The following is a 21626-nucleotide window of genomic DNA, read 5'->3' on the forward strand; positions in this document are numbered from 1 at the left end:
AGGCTGCCATTCACGTCTTCAGCGTGCCCGGGGTTTAGTGCCCACAAGAGACCGTGGGGACCCCACAGGACAGCCTGCTCTGGGGCATCCCCCACACAAAACAAACTCCACTGGCATGGAAAGTCATGCCTGTGCACTCAGGTACACCTCAACACTCATCACCAGCTACATCATCCCATCCTCATCCTCACACTCCCAGTGTTGCACACTCATGAGCTCACAAACACCCATGCTCACAGTCCCACACATTTTCTTGCACACACACATACATTTGTGCAGTTATTCAAACACCCCACGCACTCACAGACAGTTACAACCCCCTGCACACACGAGTTCTGACACACGTTCCCATTCACGCCTTCACAGCTGTTTGTATTCACACCCACAGTCACTCCCACAACACACCCCAGTAACACACCCCAGTTCCCGTGCATTCGGACACCCCCAGACTCTCACACACTGACACATCAATGCTTGTGGGTTCCTGCCACCCTCACCCAAGCCACAGCCCCGCTGTGATACCCAGGACCCGTCGCTGTCACCACAGCCACCACCGCAGCCCCTCACGGGAAGGCTGTGGAGACAGTGGGCGGCAGCAGCAACCACGGGCGCCCCTCGGCCCCGTGCCCGGCCGGTGGTGCCCAGCAGCCTGCCCCCGCCACCACCCAGCCCTGCCTGCCCGCTGGGGTCGGATTTCCCCCCTCCCAGTACCTGCCTCAGTTCTTGACTTCTGAACTCTTCAGGGAACTCGCTGGCGCCAGCTCCATCAACCAAAGTCCTTGTGGTTAGGAGGAGCTGGGAGAGGAGGGAGGGAGTGACGGCTGGGGCCAGCCGGGGCCGGGGGGCTGCCCTCGGGCAGGGGCCCTTCTTGTCCCACAGGACTGCAGCTGCCTTTGCCCTTCCTCAGGATATGCCTGAGCTTCTTCTCCTGCCCCTTGTCACACAGGAGATGTGGGGCAGTCTGTTTACCTGCCCTGAGCATGTCAGGTTGTCTCCACAAGGAAGCAATAAAAATGCCATGCCAGTCCTGCACAGTGCCACAAAGTCCCCTGCCAGTGAGCTCTGACACCCTGAGGGAGGCAGATCTGCTGCCAAGTCCTGAGACCCAGGAGATGCCTCTCTCCAGTAAATAACACAGCTGCCTGGTGCCCCTTGCACATCCCAAAGGCCCCAGCTGATGCCAGGAAAAGCCTTGGCCTCCCCTGTGCCAGGGATCCTCCAGGCTGAGCAGATGCTGAAGGCCCAGAGGGACTGGCCTCCAGAAATCAGAAGGTCATCACCAGTGATCCAGTCTGGTTGGTGAGGGTCACAGCCCCCAGGCGCTGAGCCCAAGGTAGAGGCTTTGGGGCAGTAAAACTTGTCAGGAGACAGATTACAGGTAAGTCTGAATTCCTTCTGGCCAGCACCCAGGAAGGACAAAGGAGAAGAGCAGGCGGGACTAGGTCCTGACAGGGATTCAAAATTTCTGGAAATCAATGAGAATTATTGACGAGTTTGGGGATGATGCAGAGCCCTAGGATTTATTCCCTGCACAAGCCAGACTTCACTTGCATCCTTGAGAAAGCCATACAGCTCCTGGCAATGGAAGTTTGGACACTGCACCATCTAAGCTCCAAGACAACACCCAGTTGAGATGTTCCAGTTCAAATTGCTCCTGGCCCCAGTTTCCCCTTAGGCTCTCCAGGGCTGTGGCTTGAGCAGTACTGTAGAGCACAAGGCTCTGGAAATGTCCTGTCAATTGATATACGGGTTTTGCCTCCCTAATTCTGAGGCTAAAGAGGCAGTGCTGCAAGCTCACACACTGAGATATGTCAGGGTCAGTCTTGGTGCTTTCAGGTTCCCATCCCAACGGGAGAGCCTACAAGGACCAGCACCCACTTGGAGATGAATCCAGTGAGCCTACAAATGGATCCCTGGGGTGGGAGCCCGAGGCACCCCAGCCCAGCTGCCTCTGCCTGGATGTGCATTCAGCATGCTTCTATTTGCTGAGGGCTGGATTTGTCACACTTTGCTAGGACTCTAAATGCCAGGCCCTGCAAAAAATAATTCAGATATCACACTCCAGGCAGAGCCCAGGGAGACAGACATTCCCCGATGATTCCCCAAAGTGCTGCTTTAGTTCTTAGTTCTCCTGCACAGAGAAATCCTGTTTTGTGGGAAACACCAACAAGGCGGGTCAGACCTCCTTGGAGGCAGACAAAAGCCTCCAATGCAGGAGCTGACACGTGCACTAAGTTACTGCAAAATTCATACATTAAGGAAGCCCAGTGTCCTTGGCCTCCACTTCTCCAGAGTATCTCACCTCCTTCAGGTATCCACAGCCACTATATATATTCCTGCAAGCCTTGAAACTTTTGTCCCCCTTCACCTACCCCAAACAGCTGCTGGGACAATTTAATTTCTAAAATGGTGTTTTAATCCTGCCCCAGATGAGGGTTGAGGGCCCAGTTTATCCATGCTAGGAAATAACAATGAAGATGAGGGTTCTTCCTAACGCATAAGGCTCTCCCTCCCCACGAAGTGCCCAGGGATCCTTTCTCAGGTTCTGTCATTGATCGTGTGCATCTGCCTCCTGCTAGCGGAGAGGAGCAGCCCTGCCAGGGCCTGACCTCCACTCTCCACTCCCCTTTTCTCCGGCTTTGCTGGCTTGCCGGGGCTCCTCTTGGCCCCTGAGCTCCTTTGCAGCTCGGGGCTCCCGGGGGTTTGGCATCGCAAGCTGCCTCTCTGCCTCTCAGCTGCTGGCCGGGACACCGCTGCGAAATACAAGCCCTCCTGAGGGGACCGGGGATAAAAGTGACGTGTCTGGGACCTTGGCAAGATCCCAGCAAAGCCCATCTGGCTCGGTCCGAAAACTGCATTTCGAGCAGTGCTTTCCAGAACCTGTAATACCCTCTATATCGCCGAAAGGAGAGTGAGCAGCCCGGCCGCGGGCAGGTGTGTGGCGAGAGACACCCCTCAGCAGAAGGGTGCACCCCGACTCCATCCCTGCCTTGCTTTCCTGCTCCGGGGCACCCCAGCTCGGGTATTATCCAGCTTTCGGCACGTCCATCACCGCCCGCAGCCCTTTCTCTCTCCCGCCGCGGCCCCCGTGAAATCCATTGCGGCGGAGGCGCCGCTGCGGGCTCGGGCAGCGCACGGGGGCTGGCGGGAGAGCTCCGGGACCGAGACTGTCCCATCGGGGTTCCCTCGCCTCTCCCTGGAGCGGAAGGCGCGGTGTCCGCTGCCGTCGGGGCTCTGTCCCTCAGCACTGCCCCCGCACTAAGTTATACCGCAGGTGCCTCGACAAAAGCCGATAGCGAAGCAGGACGGCTCCCGCACCGACCGGCCGGGTTCCCGCAGGGCCGTGGGCATCCCAACGGGAAATCTCGTTTTCCGCAGCTCCCACCGAGCCCGAGCCCGCACGGACGGCGGCGCCTTTTCCCGGGCTCACGGTCCGCAGGAAGGGCGGCCTGCGCTTCCTGAGCGTTAAAAGCAATTAACACCATTTGGGGAATTTTTAATTGCTCTATAAAGCACGCTGTAAATAATTACTCCCAGCTCTGTTGATCCCCCGAATACGCACTGACAGTTGTAATTTATGGCTTTGGAAACGTGGTCCCGTGCATTCAGCATAACTCCTTATTACAGTAATGACTTAGCGCCGCTGCACTTAATGAGTACAAAGTGCCCGGCGCAGCGGGAGCCGCAGCATCGCACGAACTTCGCCCGCAACGATATTTCTCCCCTTTATGGTTACAAACGACCGAGGGGCTGCGAGTTAACACGGCGGGGAAGGAGCGGCGGGGCCGGCTCCCCGCTCAGTCAACGGCATCTCCCGAGGCAGCAGTTATCTACCAAAAATAAGTACTCAGAGCAGTCCGCAAACTGCTCCTTCACCCTCCTGTAGCCCCTGGCTTCTTGGAGAGAACGGGTTCAGCAGGGGATGTGCAGGGTCACGACTCATCGCGCCTGCGGGCGCAAGCGGAAGGGACCCGCACCGTCCCTCTGCCTCCCGCCTCTCGCTGCCCTGGCACTGACCAGCTCCACGCAACAGGCCGGGGTCTCTCGTCCTTGCGGATCCTCCCCAGACGGGGGTAATGGAAATGGGGTGGTGGCCGGTGGGACCCGCCGTGCCCGGCGGCGCCCCATGAATATTCAGTGCCGCCGGTTGCCGGAGGAGCATCTGCCAATAAATTATTGGTCCTGCGGCACCAGCCCCTCTCTCCACCGTGCAGAAATGCGTGTAATCCCATTAGCCCCGTCCCCTTGGCCACCCGCCCCGCACCAGTCCCTCCGTAATGAACGGCGTCTGGCCGCCACCCCCGAGGGCATCGACGGCAGTGGGGGACACCGGGGGCTCTGCCCCGTTATTAACTCACAGTTTAATTACACTCTCGGCGGCAGCAAGGGAGCAGATACGGGCTGGTCACCCGCATCCCTCCGCCGCCTCCCCCTGGGTCTCCCCCACTCCGAGGAGCTCTGACCCGGCGACAGCCAGGCCCTTCGCGACACGGAGGAGGGCAATGGGGACACGGCCCGGTCCTGCGGTTGCCCCTCACCCCCGGGGGCTGCTCACCGCCCCCGGCCCCGGCTGCCGGCAGCTGCCCCGTTTGCTCGCCCGCCGGGGAAGCGGCGGCCTCTTTGTCTCCCCCCGCCCCGAGCCTTAGGCCTTTTCCCCATCAGACAAAGTCCTGTTTTGCCAACAGATTTGTGTCTCTCCCCTCCCCGCCCCCCCATCCTAAAAGCCGCCCTCGGGGGCAGGGGCGCAGGCAGCTCCCAACGCCGGGCGGGCGGGAAGCGGCCCGCCCTGCCGGCTCCGCTAACAGAGCAGCTTTCACTAATGAATGAGAAGATCCGATAATAATGGTCTTAATTATTGCAAACATTGTTACGGGCTTAGCTCTAAAAACCTCCAAACCTTCCTCGGTAAATCCTCGCGTTTGTTTGTTTATTTCCTCCCTCTTTTCCCCTCCCCGAGGTCAATTAGTACGCAAAAAGCAAATACAAATTATGATAGAACCAATGGGTAAACTTAAATCTAATTTGCTGCTGTTTGCATTAGCCTTCGGAGAGGAGGGCCGGGCAGGGGGCTGCCCCATTCCCGCAGGCAGCTCAGTACAGGTGGGTGGCTGCGGGGCGAGTCCTTGCCCTGCCCGCGAGTCCCTTCTGTCCCCGAAGTCAAGAGACTCCGATGGGTTCAGGCGCTTTTCCTTATTTACACTCGCCTTTTTACAAGTGATTCGTATATGGGCTGAAATATCTAGTCTGTAAATAAATAGAAAATATTATTGTACCTAAGGAAAGTACCGACAAACTCCAACACCATCAATTATGATTTATAGTTATTTTTGACCTAAGAATTTTTTCTTGACATGTACATAGTGTATGTAATCGAAGTTAGCATTTGTGAAGTTTTTATAGCTTTTATTTTATGACATTTTGAAACGTGATTTTTGGAATTAACAGTTGACAGAGGAAAGTCTCCTAGCAAAGGACTACCCTGCTCACCATTTAACTAATTTTTGCACCCGTACTCATTGCTGACGTTTAAGAACAAATTCAAATTCTGTCAGGGCACTTAAAAACTTGCCGCAGCGCTTGTCATTTGCAGCGCAGGTATTAGCCGCGGCACAAAATCGGGGAAGTGATCTAGAAATAGGAAATCATGGGGGTTTCCGAACCCCAAGTCTCCCCTCGTGGCACCACCTGCTCCCAGCGGGTAAAACGCTGAGCGAGTTCCGCCCCGAGAGCGATGCCCGGGGATAGGGAGCGCCAAGGATTATCTCTATTTAAACACGTTTGGCCACTGACGCAAAGAGTCATCTGCACACTTGTGAATTTAATCAATTATTTCCAGTTTTCACTTTCGTATTAAGTGCATTTCCCCCCTGTAATTCGTTGAATTAACCAGTGCTACAGCCTCTCGAATCACCAAGTGACCACGAGGAGAAGCCAGAGCCGACTCCAGCCCAGAGGTTTTGCGGATGTTTCTGACTGCCCAAGAGGAATGCCGCAAATCAGCTTAGAGAGAGCCCGACAGAAAACAAACATTAAACACGGTGTGTAAACATAAATCGGGAAGGAGAGTCGGTGACACCAGTTTCCCAGTTCCGTGCACATCACCGACGGCTTTGAATTGCCAGTGCCGACAGGACCGGGGCTTGCAGAAGCTCGCTGCTCTGTGTTATTGCTCCCTCCACGACTTTCGGAGCGGGAGCTCCCGGGACCCCAGAAGAGCCCACCGTGCCTCGCTGGCCGGTCAAGGTCACCCACGGACAGCGGGGTACCAAGGGAGGTGGGTTTTTGTAGGTGGGGAAATGAGATGTGATTTCTGGAGACAAATACTTCAGCGCTCCGACGGAATGGAGCTACCCAAGGCATTCTGTAATCTTCCAAGACAGCTTTCTCCTTTCCCTAAAGCATGCCCTGTGAAACAGGGACAACTTCCAGCAGTTCATCCTCTGCTGCAAATTTTCCCCAAATCTGCAATGGCAGGAGCCGAGGCTTCAGAGATGGACGGGAAAGAGCCCACACAGATCTGAGCTCCCAGAGTCGAGATGCTGTACCCCGGGCAAAGCTCCTCTCCTCAGATCCTGCTCTCAGACTGTGGGGTCCGACACAGAGATTTGGGGCTGTTTGTGGGGATTTCTGTCCTAGGAGAAATCCTGATCCATCTTCCCGTTCAGAGGGGAGCATCCTCCGAGCCGAGCCTCGAGCGCAGTCTCACTGAAAAGCCTCACAGGACCAACCAGAAATAAGAGCTAAGGCAAGGCAGCGAGTGAGCTCGCAGCAGGGTTTGCAGAGATGCTGGGGGAGCTCTGGGGTCCGACACAGCCTGGTGCAAACCCCGCATCCATTCCCCAGCCTCGCTCAGCTCCAGGAGCCGCTCAGGGCAAAGCTGGAGTTCTGACAGGGCACTGAACCTGCTGCAAAGAAAACGGCAGCTCTGACATCCCCTTCATCCTCCCAGCAGATCTTTTCCCCTTTTTCCCAGGATTTTTACTGCTCATAGGAGATGAGTCAAGACATTTCCTTCTCCCCTTTCATAAATATTGCATCTCCCAAATGCAATTACCAAGGGCGAAGCAACACAAGTGTTTGCTAAATAAGATTATGTGATAATGTATTTTATGCCTGTTCTGTGACACCAGACAATCCCCCTATTAATAACAGCTCAATGAGATGTGGAAGTTCTTAACAGGGTGCTTTGGGGGATTTTTTTTTTTTTTTTTTTAACCATGGGAAAGGCAAGCACAGTACCATAGCATCAGTTGTGTGGGAGGAAGAGCAATTCCGGGCATCAATGAAAATAGGAAGTGGAGCTGAAAGCAGCCCAGTTGTTCTGTAAATAACAGAACAGAACAGACTGGTTAGGGGTCCTGCTAACAGGGTGTAAATCTCCCACAGACTTTCATCATGCAACAGGCCTAGAGAGGTTTGTGCACATTGCCACGGTCCTGTGAATGAATTAGTGCCTGACCAGGAGTATTTGGGGACCCTGTAGGTTTATCAGAAGTTCTCTGTGCCAGCCCATGTGTCTCAAACTATTAATAACAGAGTTCACCTCTCCCTGAGACAAGACAATTGCAAGAAAAGCAATAACAAATCCACCCCTTGGTTCAACTGGCATAACTCAGACAAAATATCCCAGTCAACACTCTCTTCTGGTGATCTCCAGCACTCACCTTTATCTGCTTGTTTTTCCTTTTCTCCAGTGGCCATGCCCATCTGCCAGCTCCTATTGACCCATCCATCCCTTATGGTCTTCTGCCTCTCTCATATGACTCTCTGTGTGTCCCTTTGCATATGGCCAAAAGTGACTGGGGATGCTGGCTGCCCACCCTGAGACACTGAGCTGTGACCCCTGTTTAGGAAACCCTTTGAAACCTCTGCACTGCAAAGCCCAAGCTCTCTCAGTGGTCCCTGGCCCCAGCACCCACAGGTTAACATAGAACCACCCAGCAGCCCAGGGTGCCTTTGCAGGACGCTGGGGACACACAGCACATGGCCTGTGCCGAGCTGCCCTGGGGCATCACGCTGCAATGTGGGCACCCCCAGGCACCCAAGTCAGGGATTTCCCTGCAGACCTTTCCTGCTTCATCCTTGAACTGACACAGAGCCCCCCCAAGAGTCGCTGGCCAGAGCTTGGTCCTCCGGGTGGCAGGGCCATCATCCCCGTGTTGATGCAGACAGCGTGACACATGAGTCCTTTGCCTTCTTTGATGCTTCCAGGGTAAATTCCTCCAGAGTCCGCAAGGTTTGGGCTCTCTATTTCACATTAGCACTAGTTTGTATCTGCCCTCTGGCCCCTGGGGTGGAAGGTCAATCCTTTATTTACTTAGTCCCTCACTTAGTTCATCTGCAGCCCTCTCAGTGCCTTGCATAATAGGCTCAAAATGGGCTGCTAAGCTGCTCCCTGGCCGTGAGCCTGCACTCCTCAGCTCCTGTGCCCTGGAGAAGTGTGTATCACCTTCTCTGGGTAGAAGATACACACTTTGCCACGCAGCAAAGCAGGCTGGGCAGGCAGCAGCTCTTTCCTACACAGGGGCGAGATCTGATTCAGCACAGGATGAAATGAGGGGCACACGCTTCCAAGCTCTGACATGCCTAGGCTGAAAGTCATGAACGGCACAGGAAAATTATATCCTTGGCATCACACCTGTCCTGGCAGTTCCTGCATGGTGGTGTCTCTAGAGCTGATCTTTGCTGCCTTAGAACAGCACTGTCCCTGGGCACTGCAGTGTCCTGGTGCCATTGCCCTCTTGGGGTGACTCAGGTCCTGTCCTGAGCCCATCAGATGCTGCTGCACCTGTGAGAGCTTCATCAGGCAAAGCTGGGGTCCTGTGCTGAGCTGGGGAATGTGCCAGCCCCAGGCTCCCAGCCCAGCACAAGCAGCCATTTCCCTGGGCCAGCACCCTCTCTGCTGTTAGAGCAGGCCCAGGACAAGAGAGCCTGGTGGATCCCAGCCATGTCCTGGACCCCCAGGGTGGCTAATGGACTCAGAGACAGAAAATTCCCCAGAAGCAGAGAGGTACAGATCAGGAGGCCAGCTACAGCTCCCCAGCTGCAGCTGGCCACAAACCCAGTAGCTTTCAAACCTTGTCTGCCTGCCTGAGCCCAGAGAGTGGCATTTTCCCAGTCCTGTCCCACCTGGGGACAGCCACCACTGAGCATCTCCCCCCTTGTTTGGGATGTTGCAACTCACTGTGGTGCAGCTGAGCCTGACCTCAGCTTCCTGCTGTCTGCAAGGAACATCAAACCAAAGTAATCAATAGTAGCAAACAAGCTGTATGAATACCTAAATGGTTATCAAATCATTACTATTGAATATCAGTCATACTGAAAGGGTAAATCAAAGTATTTCTAAAGCCCACCCACACTTGTGCTGGGTTTAGGCTAGAGGAAGCAGATGAGAGAGTTTGACTCTCTCAGAGGAGACCAGATGTCAGCACAGGAGCTGGAACACAGCCTTGGCTCCCACTCTCTCAGCTGCAAGGGACCCATGGTGCTGGTACAGGAGTGGAGGGGGGGTGGAGTGGAGGGGTTTTCCAAGGTTCAGCAAAAGCAGAGACAAAAGGAGTTTCCTTGAGGACTCCAGGCACTGGGAGGGAAGTGTGCCCTTTGCCTGGGTGCACCAGGCTGGGTGTTTATTCAGGTCCTGCAGAACAATGCTGCCGCCGGAAAAACAACCTCCCCCCTGCCCTAGGCCGGGCTGGAGGGGCTGTGTGTGTCCCCCGAGCTTGTCCCCTGGGTGGGTGAGCACTGCCTTGGCTCACAGCCATGCTGATCATGTTTGTCACCACAGGAGCCTTTTTCTTTTTTTAAATCTTTGTGTTTCCGTGCTCTCCCAGTGCTTTGGATGACAGGAAGTGGAGCTTCTTGGAGAGCAGGTTGGGGATTTGGGGAGTTTCAGGCTGGGAGGGAACACAAACTCATCTGTCCTGACCTCCCACTGCAGCCCTGTGCCACAGCATCCTCTGGCTGCAGGAGTGCTGGCTATAATCTGCCACAGGCTGCACCAGAGTTCCTCTGGAGCAGGGATGTTGCCCCTGACAATAACTGAGACCCTGCTCTTGGGATCCCAGCAAGCCCCAGAGCTGGATGTGGTGACAGGAGGGGAAGGAAGAGGGACCACAACCAGCGCTGTGGTCTGTGCTTCAGCCAGTCCAGACTTCCAGAGGGCAGAGGCTTCCCACACACCTGCAGCCCAGGGATGGTGGGGTCTCAAGGCAGCACTAAGCTAAGCTCTAACATCCCCTGCACAGCCACATTTGCCAGGAGAAATCAGCCAGATGGGAGCAGTGCCCCTGCTGAGGGTTACTGAGCCAAGGCTGAGCCATGCCCAGCATTGAGCAGGGCTAAAAATTCTCATATCATTTTTTATCAGCTGGAGGAGGCTGCAAGGCAGTGATGTGCCTCTGGACTGAGTGCTCCTGGTGTTCCCTGAGTGAGATGTGTTCCCACTTTGATTGCATTACAGGATGTGACAAGCTGATCCCTGCCAGGAAATTAATGAGCCCCAAACACCTTGCTCATCCATCACCACCCCAATCAGCTGCTTAGCACACTGCCCACCCCGGCCTCACAGCCAGCACTGCTGGTCACTGAGACCCTGGAAACCTCTTCCCAAGGACCCAAGGTTGCTGCCAGGCTGGCAAAGGGCCCAGGCCACCATCAGGCCAGCACATCCCAACTCTTCTCACACCCCAGCAATGGCTGTGGTGCTGACACATCCCTCCAGGCTGTTCTGTCTGACCACTGCCTGTTTTCCCTGCCCATTGCCCATAGGAACCCCTGAGGCCACCGTGGCCCTCAGTACCAAGGCCATGGGAAAATGCCCTGAATACCAGCAAACACAAACCTCATATCTAGCAATGATTGGAGCAGGTTAACACAGAGCTGAAAATAAGAACAGAAAACTTCATGGGCTGGAGAAGTGTCTCTTCACTGAATCAGACCAGCAAATTGGTGAAAAATTCAAAGGAAAATGAATGGAAGTGGTTTCTCATATAACCATTTATATGATGAGTGGGGAGAGCGTTGTCCCAGGGCTTCATTTCATAGAGAAAAGGCACAAAAGAGCACTGCAAAACTCCAGCAAGTGGCATGTTCTAAAAATCCATTATAAAAGGAGCTGGAAAGTCAAATGGATGAAGGCACTTCCAGCTCCTGGAGTTCCCCAGGGTCTAGTCCCTGCACAATGCTGTACCAAAACTGGAATTTAACATGCTCAAAGCATTGCAGGAGTTTTCGTGGGGCTCTGGTGCACCATGGTGCATTTGCTCACACTTGCAGCCTGCCAGGAGGATCCTCTGGAGCTGCTGCTGGGTTTGGGGCAGTGGTGCTGGATGCCTGGTGCTTAGCAGCACGGCAGCGGTGAGACGACAGCTCCCTGGGCTCGTGCCAGGTGCGCAGGAATCCTGCCTGGCACGGCAGCATCCTGCCCACGCGCCCTGCCCCTGCACAGCTGCTGCTGGAGCTGGGCAGATGAGGCTGTCCGGGTCCCCAGAGAAGATGGCCTGGGGGAGAGGTCCCTGCTGAGGAGCCCCAGTGCCTGGGGATGGCCCTGGGGAGGAGGATCAGGCTGGGAGCCACCTCTCTCCTGCAGACTGGGGTGCAGGGCAGCCCTGAGAGCCCAAACCCTGCCCAGCAGGTGCAAGGAATGAAGCAGTTTGCACAGCAGGTGAGGCCAAGAAAGGCCCTGTGGGTCTTCACAGTCTGAGGGTGCCCAAAATGTCTTTTTGTGCCACCCCAGCATGTGCAGAGTCGCAGCAGGAGGCAGAAGATCAGGGCCTAAGGACGGGAGTGTCTGCAAATGCTTTCTGAGCTGCTTCTGTCCCTGAAAAATGATATTCCATTAAATTAGCTTTGAAATAGCATGTGAAATTCCCATGTTGTGTTTGTGCTTCGCTTTGTCTCCATTGGATAATTATGAAAAATACAGCTTTCCAAGTGTGTCACTTGCTCTTCTTCAGCTTAAAAAATTATTTTTCCACCTTGTTCTCCAGCCAGTATTTTTTAGTTCATCTTAATTGTGGGGAAAACTTTTTGATTTCCTGGTAATAAAACAAAATAGAGACAGAAACTTTCCAACCCAAAACTTTTTCACCATCAAAGTAGGACCAAGTGAAACATTTTTTTCCTGACCATCTTTGTTCCCCTTGAGAAATGTCAGGAGGAAAAAAGTCACCAAAAGACAAAAATTCAGTAGGTTCCTCCCTAAGCTGATGGAGATCTCTCTAGAGGAAATGTGTCCGATAAGCTAAAGTGAACCCACCTCTCCTGCTTTATCTCAAGCCGTGTCAGATGGGCATTTCCAGCAGGATCTCTCCTGGACACTCAGAGCATCAAATTACTCCCCATCCCAGCTCCTCCGCGGAGCTGTTCCCGAGCTCCCGGGACGATCCCCGCAGGCTCGGGGCTGCAGCGGGATGGGCTCCCGGCTGAAGGGAGGGGCTCTCACCGCTAGCAGACTCCATTCTCCAAAGTGGCTGCTTTGCTGGAGAGGGCTGGAGATGTCCCAGGAGCTGCCCCCAGTGCCATCCAAGTGGCAACAATTTTTCTGTTTTACCAGGGGTTTTCAGTCTTATGAAAGCTGCTTAGATGCCTCAGTTTCCCCACTAAGTGTTTCAAGCAGACACCTCACTGCAGTCTTTCCTAAAGCAAGTGTGAGCCAGAAACATTTGCATTTCCTGGCAGCAGAGGCATCTCAATTCACCTCTAAATATAAAGTCAGCAGCCCTTGCTTCTGACCCCACACAGGGCCAAACAGGGAACTGAATACCTCAAAGCATCCAGGTCCAGAAACACGCCATGGCTCAGGCTGGATGCATGGGCACAGACAGCAGTGGTGAGTGCAAGGCCAGTCACGTCCTCATCCCAGTTGTGTTCATTTTCCCTCTCTTGGGGTTTGTTGTTAATATTCCCACCTGCCCAAGGAAACCCCTTGGCTGCCACCGCTGATGGATCCACCCTCGCCTCCGTTCACTTTGTCCCTCAGGGCTTTGCATCCAGGTGCCATGATGCAGATGCTCGTTTTTGTAGTGGAGAGAGGGCCAAAAGGAGTCCAGCCTGGAAGCCCTGACCCAAAATCAGGCCAATTACCCATTAATTGATGCTGCTTGCTCCCCAGTGATTAATTGACAAGAAAAGCCATGTCACGTTTTGCAAGCCCAGACTCCAGCGCAGCGACACCGCAGGTCCTTTATCAGCCCCGGGGCCAGCCATGGCACCAGCCTGTCTGAGGCAGCCAGGTACCTCCACATCCCAGGGCTTGTTTGTTTTGGTGTAAGCCTGAGTGTAATTGGGGCTAAAGTAAAATACCCACAGCAAAACAAACGCGGCGCCAATGATGGACACAGCCCTGCAGCCAGCACAAAGACTGAGGGGAGGAGAGAGCCTGTCCCAAGCAGCCCAGGTGGAGATGCCCAGAGAGTTCAACACATGGCTGTCAACTGTTCAATTAATTTCCAGCAGCCCCTGTGAGAGTGAAGGCACCAGCCAAGCCCGTCCTGCAGGCTGGATGTGCCCAGGGCCAGAGGAGAGCGCCACTGCATCCCACCCTGCCTCCCCAGCTGGGGACTGAGACCCCCTGCACCAGCCACGGGACTCTCTCATGGCTTTCCTTGCCTCAGTTTCCCACAGCACCATCCTCAATAATTCATGTACAAGACAGGGAAAAGGATTAATCATGAGCAAGGATTAGCATGAGTTATTTCACATGCTGGGAAGATCTATTGGCCTGGCTCTATTAGGCTGAGGTGATTAATGCAGTGTGCAGCCCTGGACAGAAGCCCTCACATTCAATTACAGATGCTGGAGGGCTTCTGGACAGCAAGAAATCAGAGACAAGACTGAATGGAGACCCCAAGCCACTGTAAGACATTCTGAGTGGACCCACCTCATATTAGCCTTAATCAGGTTTAATGGGATTCAGACAGGTTAAGAAGCCAAACACACAGATCAGGCACACTCTGACATCCCAGTGCATTTGTCATTTACTGCAAAGCCATCAGAGCTGGTTCTTAGGTCACATCCAACACACACATCTGCAGGTTTGTCAGACCAGCCCTCTGAGGCCATGGGAGTGGACTAGCTTGGTGGCAGAAGTTATTTTAGAAATAAATTTTTTAAATGTTCAACATCTGACTTAACAATTATTAGATAACTAACAACTCATTAACATTAATTAATTACAAGCTGAATGTTATTTTACTTCTTTGATAACTGCTGACTCCAAATGCTCTTTTTCACCCTGTCCAGGGCTGCACTTGTTTCCAGGTGAGCTCCCCCTGTGCCCCAGGAACACCACCTGATTTATTTCCAACAACAGAGATGCTTCTGCTGGAGGGTGCAAAGAGGGAAAGCTCTGGGGGTTTGTAGCCAAGATCACAGGTGTCCAATATGATGGGTGTTGAATCCAAGTCCCGAGCTGGCTCTGCACTCTGACTCCTTTTGTTATGCCAGACTCCTTCCTCTTGTATCATGGCCTTCAACAACAAAAAGCCTCTTTATTCAGATCTTGGTTTAATAATCAACGCAACACAAAATTCAGGAAGCCACCACTCAGTTGTATCCATGTGGTGAGGCTTTAACTACATGTTTTAGAGCCTTGATAGCATCGGGCCTGTGGCACCCATTGAAAAGAAGGGGACAGTCCATGGTCACAGACTGCCTAGCAGCAAAAGCTTTTCCCTGCCCTCTGCATGGCCAGCCCCACTTCCCACCCCACTTCCAGCCCCGCTTCCAGCCCCACTTCCCCCTCCTGGCTGGCTGGGCCTTGTTTCACAGCCCAGTGATCTTCCAGGGAGGACTTGTATTAGCCCAAGCCAAGAACACAGAAAGTTAATTGTAGGCTCTTGGGCAGAGTCTATTTTCATATTAATTTGGCTCATTAAAAGTAAATCACTGCTCTGGATTCCCACAAAGGGTCGCGAGCCCCATCAGTCAGCCTGTATTCACAGGGAGGAAGGGTGCCACCCTGTGCAGAGGGGATTCATGACCACAAGCTGGGCCTGCTGTGTCAGTGAGTGGCTCTGTCACCCATGGGTGGGACAGGGGGTGCCTCAAGTTATTTGGGCTCCAAGGAACAGGTACCACTTCCTTCTGCCCATGGGATATTTAAACCAGGGACATCTGGCCATGGCTCTCCACGATGGCAGGGCTTGAAAGATGTTCCATGAACATGCTAGCCATGATCAATATTTGGAGCCTGCTGGCCCTGGCTGCCCTCCCCAGGGCTTGGCAGAGCATATGGGTGTTTCCACACGGCTAAGGTTGCAGCAGCTTTTAAGATGTCACTGATCTCCTCACAGGGACTGTCTGCCAGCCAGGGAGGCTGAAGTGGCAGGGGAGCCCAAGGAACTCTGCAGGGTCACATCACCAGCCTGGTCCCCATTCCCATGTTGGTATCCAACACATCACATGGCAATGCTACAAAACCACCCAAAAAAAAAAAAAAAGGTATTTTCTTCTCCAGGCAGGACATTGAAGGGCTGCAGGTGGGGGTAGGATGGACAGAGATGGATGCCCTGAGAAATGATGTGGAGATGCTTCCCTGTGGCACTCACAGGAGGGACATGGCTCTCCAGGGAGCACTGGCATCCCACCTCTTTACCATGTCCTGTGTCTGCATCAGGGCCCTGCCAGCACAGCTGGGTCTGGTTTCACTCCTTTTCTCAGAGCAAACAAACACAGAGAGCATCACCTGCTGTGTCAGCCTGGGGGCACCAAGGCAGGCATCATCCTCCCATGGGCACGGGATGCAGCCAGCCCTGAGCTGGCTTGGGTGCTCCAGGCTGGTCCTGCCATGTCCCCCATACTCAGCAGGGACCAGCTCCATCTCACATCCCAGTGGTGGGAGAAGCCAGCCTATCCACCCTTGTGGGAAGGGGTCTCATAGCATCCACACTGCTCACGTGAGGGTGAAGCCACCCTTTCTGTGATACAGGCAGGAGAGAAATAAATGCCATTTGTGGGTTTGGCTGCCCAGAGACCCATGGGCACGGCTCTGCGCCCACAGAGTGCTCAGGGGATGGGCAGAGAGGGACAGAGACAAGCTGCAAAGCCAAGGTTGGGGGGATGTGTGAGAGTCTGGGCTGGCGGAGCGTGCTGGGGAGAGCTGGTGCGCAGTGATGGGGGGAGCCAGTCCAGCCCCACTGCCTGGTGTCTGCTCCTCAGTGCCTGCAGCAAAATCCACCTGCCACTCAAAGCAACCCCACATCCCCTGCCCCGCAGCCCCCTCTGCCTGCGTGTCCCAGCTGGTTGCAGATGGAGAGGCTGGGAGCAGGCCAGGAATAAACTGTGCTGCTGGGAGCCAGGGATACTTTGTCCCATTTTGGGGCAGCTCACAGGCCAAGCAAACCTGGGATACCTGGCTGTTTGCTGTAGACTGAGCTGCAGCATCACACTCACCCTCTGAATTCCTTGTTTATTTGGCATATGCTGCCCAGGTCCCTGGAATCCTGCTCAGTGCAGGCAGCATCAACCAAGCCAAGGATACAAGGAGCTCCATAGGATGGGGAAAGCAGGGAACAGAGTCTCCAAGAGTTCAGGGACGGTGCCACACTGCCTGCAGTCCCACAAGAAGGGAAGGTGCAGGGGATTTACTGCCCATTGCCCCCAGGTACCCTGCAGCCTCCCCAGCCAGGCTGATCCTGCCTCTGTCAGCTCACAGCCCAACCTGTCCCTGCTGCCTCCTGTTATCAGCCGCTGAAATCCCACCTGTTCTCCTGCCATTTGTAGGAGCAGCCCTGTCCATGTCAACCTCTGACCCCGCTGAGATTCTTTTGGCAATTGCATTTACCGGGGGCTTGGAGGTGGAGGTTTTTCTCCATGCCAGAGCTCAGCCATCCCGTCTCCAGCCCAGGATGCCCCATGGTCCTTCCTGACATGGGGAGTCTGCAGTGTCTGCAGCTTGGCACAGGGATGCTGCTCCTGCCAAGCCAGCCTCTGATCCAGAGCAGTCCCAGCCTGTCTGAAAAGCCTGATAAGAAGTGATGCTCACCTTCTGCTGGGAGATCTTTGGAAGAAGTCCACCACCCTCTTCAGTGGTCCCTGCTAAAGTTCATGAGACCCCTGTCTTGTTTGGGTACTGACAGGGAAGGTCTCACCCTCACACTTCCCAAGGCTTGTGTGATTTGTGCTTTCAGCTGCCCCAGGAGGAGAACTTAGACCTGCCTGAGACCTTGGAAGCAGGGACAGAAGAGAGTTTAGGAGTGGAGGCCAAAGGTGAGGTGGAAGAGCTGGAAATCCTCACCAAGTGGGACCATCCCAGCCTTGGTGGATTTCTCTTCAGCCTCCTCCCCTCACTCACCCTTCCTTAATTATTCTTAATGGGCAAGCTCATAAGAGCTTCTATTAACTTTATTACCAGATCAATTAGTGCTTACTTCCCCCTCATCCCCCTTGTGTTAATAATGCCATCAAATATGAAGACAACATCCACAGTGCTACCCAGCAAGCTGGGGAAGGTGCTGGGGAACACAGTCTGGCCTGAGCTCCAGATGCTTTCTTGGGCACTTCCGAGATTGATGGATCCTCCCCAAGATGGGGTCCAGTGAGGGGGGGGAGCCAGGGAGGAGGAAGATTGATTGGAGAAGACATTGGCACCAAGCAGCTCCAAAATGTGCTGGCATGAGCTGAGCAGGAGAGCTTTGGCAGCAGAAGGAAGCCCTCTTGCCTGCAGCCCTGTGAGCTGGTGGGGCTGGCACAGGCAGCAGAGGATACAGGTGTTTGTTGGTGAGCTGGTGGAAGCAGCCATGGCATCAATCAGAGCACCACAGGATGGCAGGAATGGGGCCACTGGGACAGGAGATGGGGGAATGGCTGCAAGGGCTCTCTCTGAACAGGGGGAAGAGCACGGAGGGAGGAGCAGCACCAGCATCCTGCTCTGCTCTATGGGGACATGAGGGAGGATGGGGACACCCTGGGGCACACAGCATCCATCCCCACACCCCCTTTAGAGAGGGAGGGGCACAGAGGAAGGGTGCTGAGCACATCACTCAGCAATCCTTCCCCAGACTCTGTCCCTTTTGGGGACCTACTCCAAGCACCCCAAGGCGAGTGCTGCCCCTCAGCCCTTGGCACGGTCCTTGCACAAACATGAGTGCTGATGCAGAGATGCAGGAGCTGGCTGCAAGCTGCAGCCAAGCTGGATGCCCTGGCTCTCAGCAGGGCCATTGCAGCCTGACTGACAGGCCCTGAAGGGAATGCACAGGAAAACTGTGGGAGAGAAGGGATTTTGAAATATTTAACCGGGGAACCTTGCATGGAAAGAAACTCCTCTAGCAAAGACACCAGCTCCCACCACAGAGCATTTCTCATACCCCTCAGCTGCCCACGCAGTTTGTTCCAGCCTGAAAGGACCCACTTGAGCATCCCAGAAAGGACACAGCATTCCCAGCACCCCGAGTCACGTGTCCTGCTTGTGTCATGCTGACAGCTTGCAGCTTTGGCACTTAGAAAGCACTGCAGGGCCACTGCAAAATCCCAGCCTGCCTGGACACGGGACAGCACGGCTCTGGGCCAAAGGACTGCCAGCCCAGGGGCTCATGAGGCCTCTGGTCCCTTTGCCAGCTGGGTTAACCAGCAGAGCTGCAGTACGGGGACAACCTGTACCCGAGTCTTTTCAGTGGACAACCCCTCATACAGGGTCTGCAGGGCCACCAGGTGTAGGTGCCTGCAGAGCCAGCTCCCAATCCCATCCATCTGAGCCATGCTCAGCATTCAGCATCAATACAAACTTGTTCACCTGCCCAGGTCCCCTCCCAGATCCTGGGGGATGCCAGATGGGGCACTGTGTGTTTGACCAGGGGAAAAACACCCACCAACAGCTTCTGGTGGCTGTCAGCAGTTGACTTCTGCATGGAGACATTGCTGCTTGACTGCATCACCTCAGAAGATGTTCCCCAGCCAGAGAGGAGTTAGCAGGGGATTGCATCCTGCTCTCCTCATGGAAGGAGGTCCCACTGCCTCCTCATGCCATGGGTGGTTTGCTGTGAGCAGCCATCAGCTGAGCCCAAGTTTATGGCCAACAATCCCCATGGGGGCACAGGTGGTTTCACAGACACATCACAGTGCTCTTTGCTGGCTGAGCACCCCAAACTCTCTTCTGTCATCTTTCCAATTGCCCCAAGTTTGGCTCTCTCCTGAACAACCCATTCCTGTGTCCCTGGCTGGCCTTGTCCCTGCTCTTGCCTGCAAGTGTCCCTTCCATGGAGCTGATCCAAGGCTCTTTAGACTCCCAGTACTGACCTGCCCCACCCACCCCTGAGGCTGTACCAGATGAGGTCTCTGCCCAGCACCTGGCCAGCACAGGGGTCTCCAGCCCACACAGATAGAACTCCTCTCTGCTGACAGCAGGGTTGTTACTCCCAAGGCTCAGACCAAGCAGGGAGCTGCCCAGCTCCCACCACAGCTAATCTGCTTACACCCCATTCCTAAGGGAGACCTTCAAAGAGAGCTCCTGGCCTTCACACACTGTGGGCTCTGCTGACTCTGCCCCAGAGAGCTCCAGTTTGCAGCTGGCCCAGGGTGGATCTCTGGTTCTGTGAGCCTCCAGGGACTCATGGGGACTCTGAGTGACTGGGGGTGTCCTGGGCAGAGCAACACAAGCCTGGGATCAGTCACAGCCAGAGGGCTGGTGGGGAAGAGTAACACCACCACCGCAGTCTGGAAAGAGAAGGAAACCTAGCCTGAGTCTTCTCAGTGTGCAGCAGAAAATGCAATTGCAAAACTGCTGCTAAAGCCTTCTAAGTTCACATCCAAGGAATTCCCCTTTGCACGTAGAGGTGGGGGGTGCATGAGGGAGAGAATGATGCTCTGCTTGAATGGGGCTATTCCTGCCAGGGAGGGGGGAGGAGAGAGCAAAGCACCACTACCCCCCACCCCCCAGCCCTTCCAAATAAACGGGTCTGGGAAATAATAGTCAATGTGAAAGGAATTTAAAAGGCTTCAGCGTGTGTGTGTGTGCGAGTCCTGCCAGGTTAATACTGCTGCCTATTCGCCTGACAGCTCCAAGATTGATTACCTGCCTCAGCGCTCTTTATAACTTGATCAGTCGAATTAATCTCTGGCTGCGGGCCCATCTGATGCCAGGCATCACAAATTTAATTTGGAGGTGTTCGGGATCTTTTATTCCTCCCTCCCTCCTCCTTCCCCCGCCCCAATCCCTGTCCGTGTCCCTTTCTTCTCAGCTCATCAGCACGCATGATGTTCCTGCTGATGTAAGGATGACCTAGGCTGTCAAAGCTTCCTCAGGGCTGCAGGGAATAACATCAGCAAGTAAACCCATGCTACCCACAGGAAAAAAAAAACTTAAAAAAAAAGAAAAACAAACAATCAAAAAAAAGGCAAAAACAAAAAAAGCCAGACAAAACAAAACAAAAACCCCATACCCCAAAACAAACTAAAAAACCCCAAAAGCAACCACAAAACCAGAGGCCAAAGCAGACACTAAGTAAGACATATTAATGTACTAAAGACTTAATGAAGTTGGGGGGGGTGTGGAGGGGAAAGTGCTTACTTTATTAGTTTATGGCCGATTAATGGGAACGGTCATTACAGTGATGGAGATGGATTACTCCCATCAAACCACAGCAGCCCCTTTCTGAAGGTAGAAGGGTGCTGGTGTTTGTGCCTTGCTCCCAGCCAGGGTTTGGGAGGTGGGGTGCTCCACAGGGAGGGGAGATGGGCTCAGGGAGGGCAGGGGGCTGCAGAGATGCCAGGGAGGTTTTGGAAGGTGCCATGAGCAAGCTGGAGACTGAATGAATGAGGGGTTCAGGTGGTGGGACTGAGGGGTCAGTGCTTTGGAGGAGAAACCCTGCAGAAGAAAGGAAAGGGCCAAGTGAAGAGGCCAAGGAGTCCCCATGCCAATGAGCAGCCTGGGGGTGGTTTCAGGTCCCCAAAGCTTGGCTCACCTTCTAGGCTGAGAGGAGCACAGCATCTCAGATGCATTAATACCCAGCCAAAGAGGGCACAGGATGGATAGACAGACTGGCTAGAGGCATGGGAGGTCAGCTCCATGGGTGGTAAGCAGTTTTTGCCCCTTGCCCCTCCAGCAGTCTGTGCTGACCCTCAAGTGTGTCTGCAGGACCAGGATGTGAGAGCCACTTTGGTTCACCCAGAACATGGTTAAATACCTGCCCACAGCCCAGGTGCGCTATGGCGATGACCCAGAGGGCCCCAGATACCTCCTGATAATCAGAATTACCCAATATCTCTCCAGCCACTACTTGGTAGTTACTTTTTAGTTCCCCGGGGTAGGGCAGTAACTCTCATCCCTGTGAGCCATGGTTCAAGGACCATCCACTCTCACTGGCGATTAAAGGCTCCAGGAAAACACCCACACATGCATTCACTCAACAGCCTGGACTCCTCCATGTTTTCAGCCCCTTTCATTCACGCCACACCAAAATTTACACCAACCATGGAGGATAATTTACTTTTTTTGCCTTTAATGGCTAGAATATTCACACCAATAACAGGAGTTGGGAATTGAAAGGAAGCATCTTAGATATTTGTGCAAACTTTGCTGTTTGTCTGGGAAGCAAAGGTGTTGAGTTTCACATGTGGGGAAAAGAAATAGAGGGAAATGCATGTCTTGTCTTCTTCTTGGGTGCCAGGGTCCCAGAGCACAGCCATGACAG

This window comes from Melospiza georgiana, chromosome 8 (genome assembly GCF_028018845.1).
Source record: "Melospiza georgiana isolate bMelGeo1 chromosome 8, bMelGeo1.pri, whole genome shotgun sequence".
Taxonomy (NCBI): domain Eukaryota; kingdom Metazoa; phylum Chordata; class Aves; order Passeriformes; family Passerellidae; genus Melospiza; species Melospiza georgiana.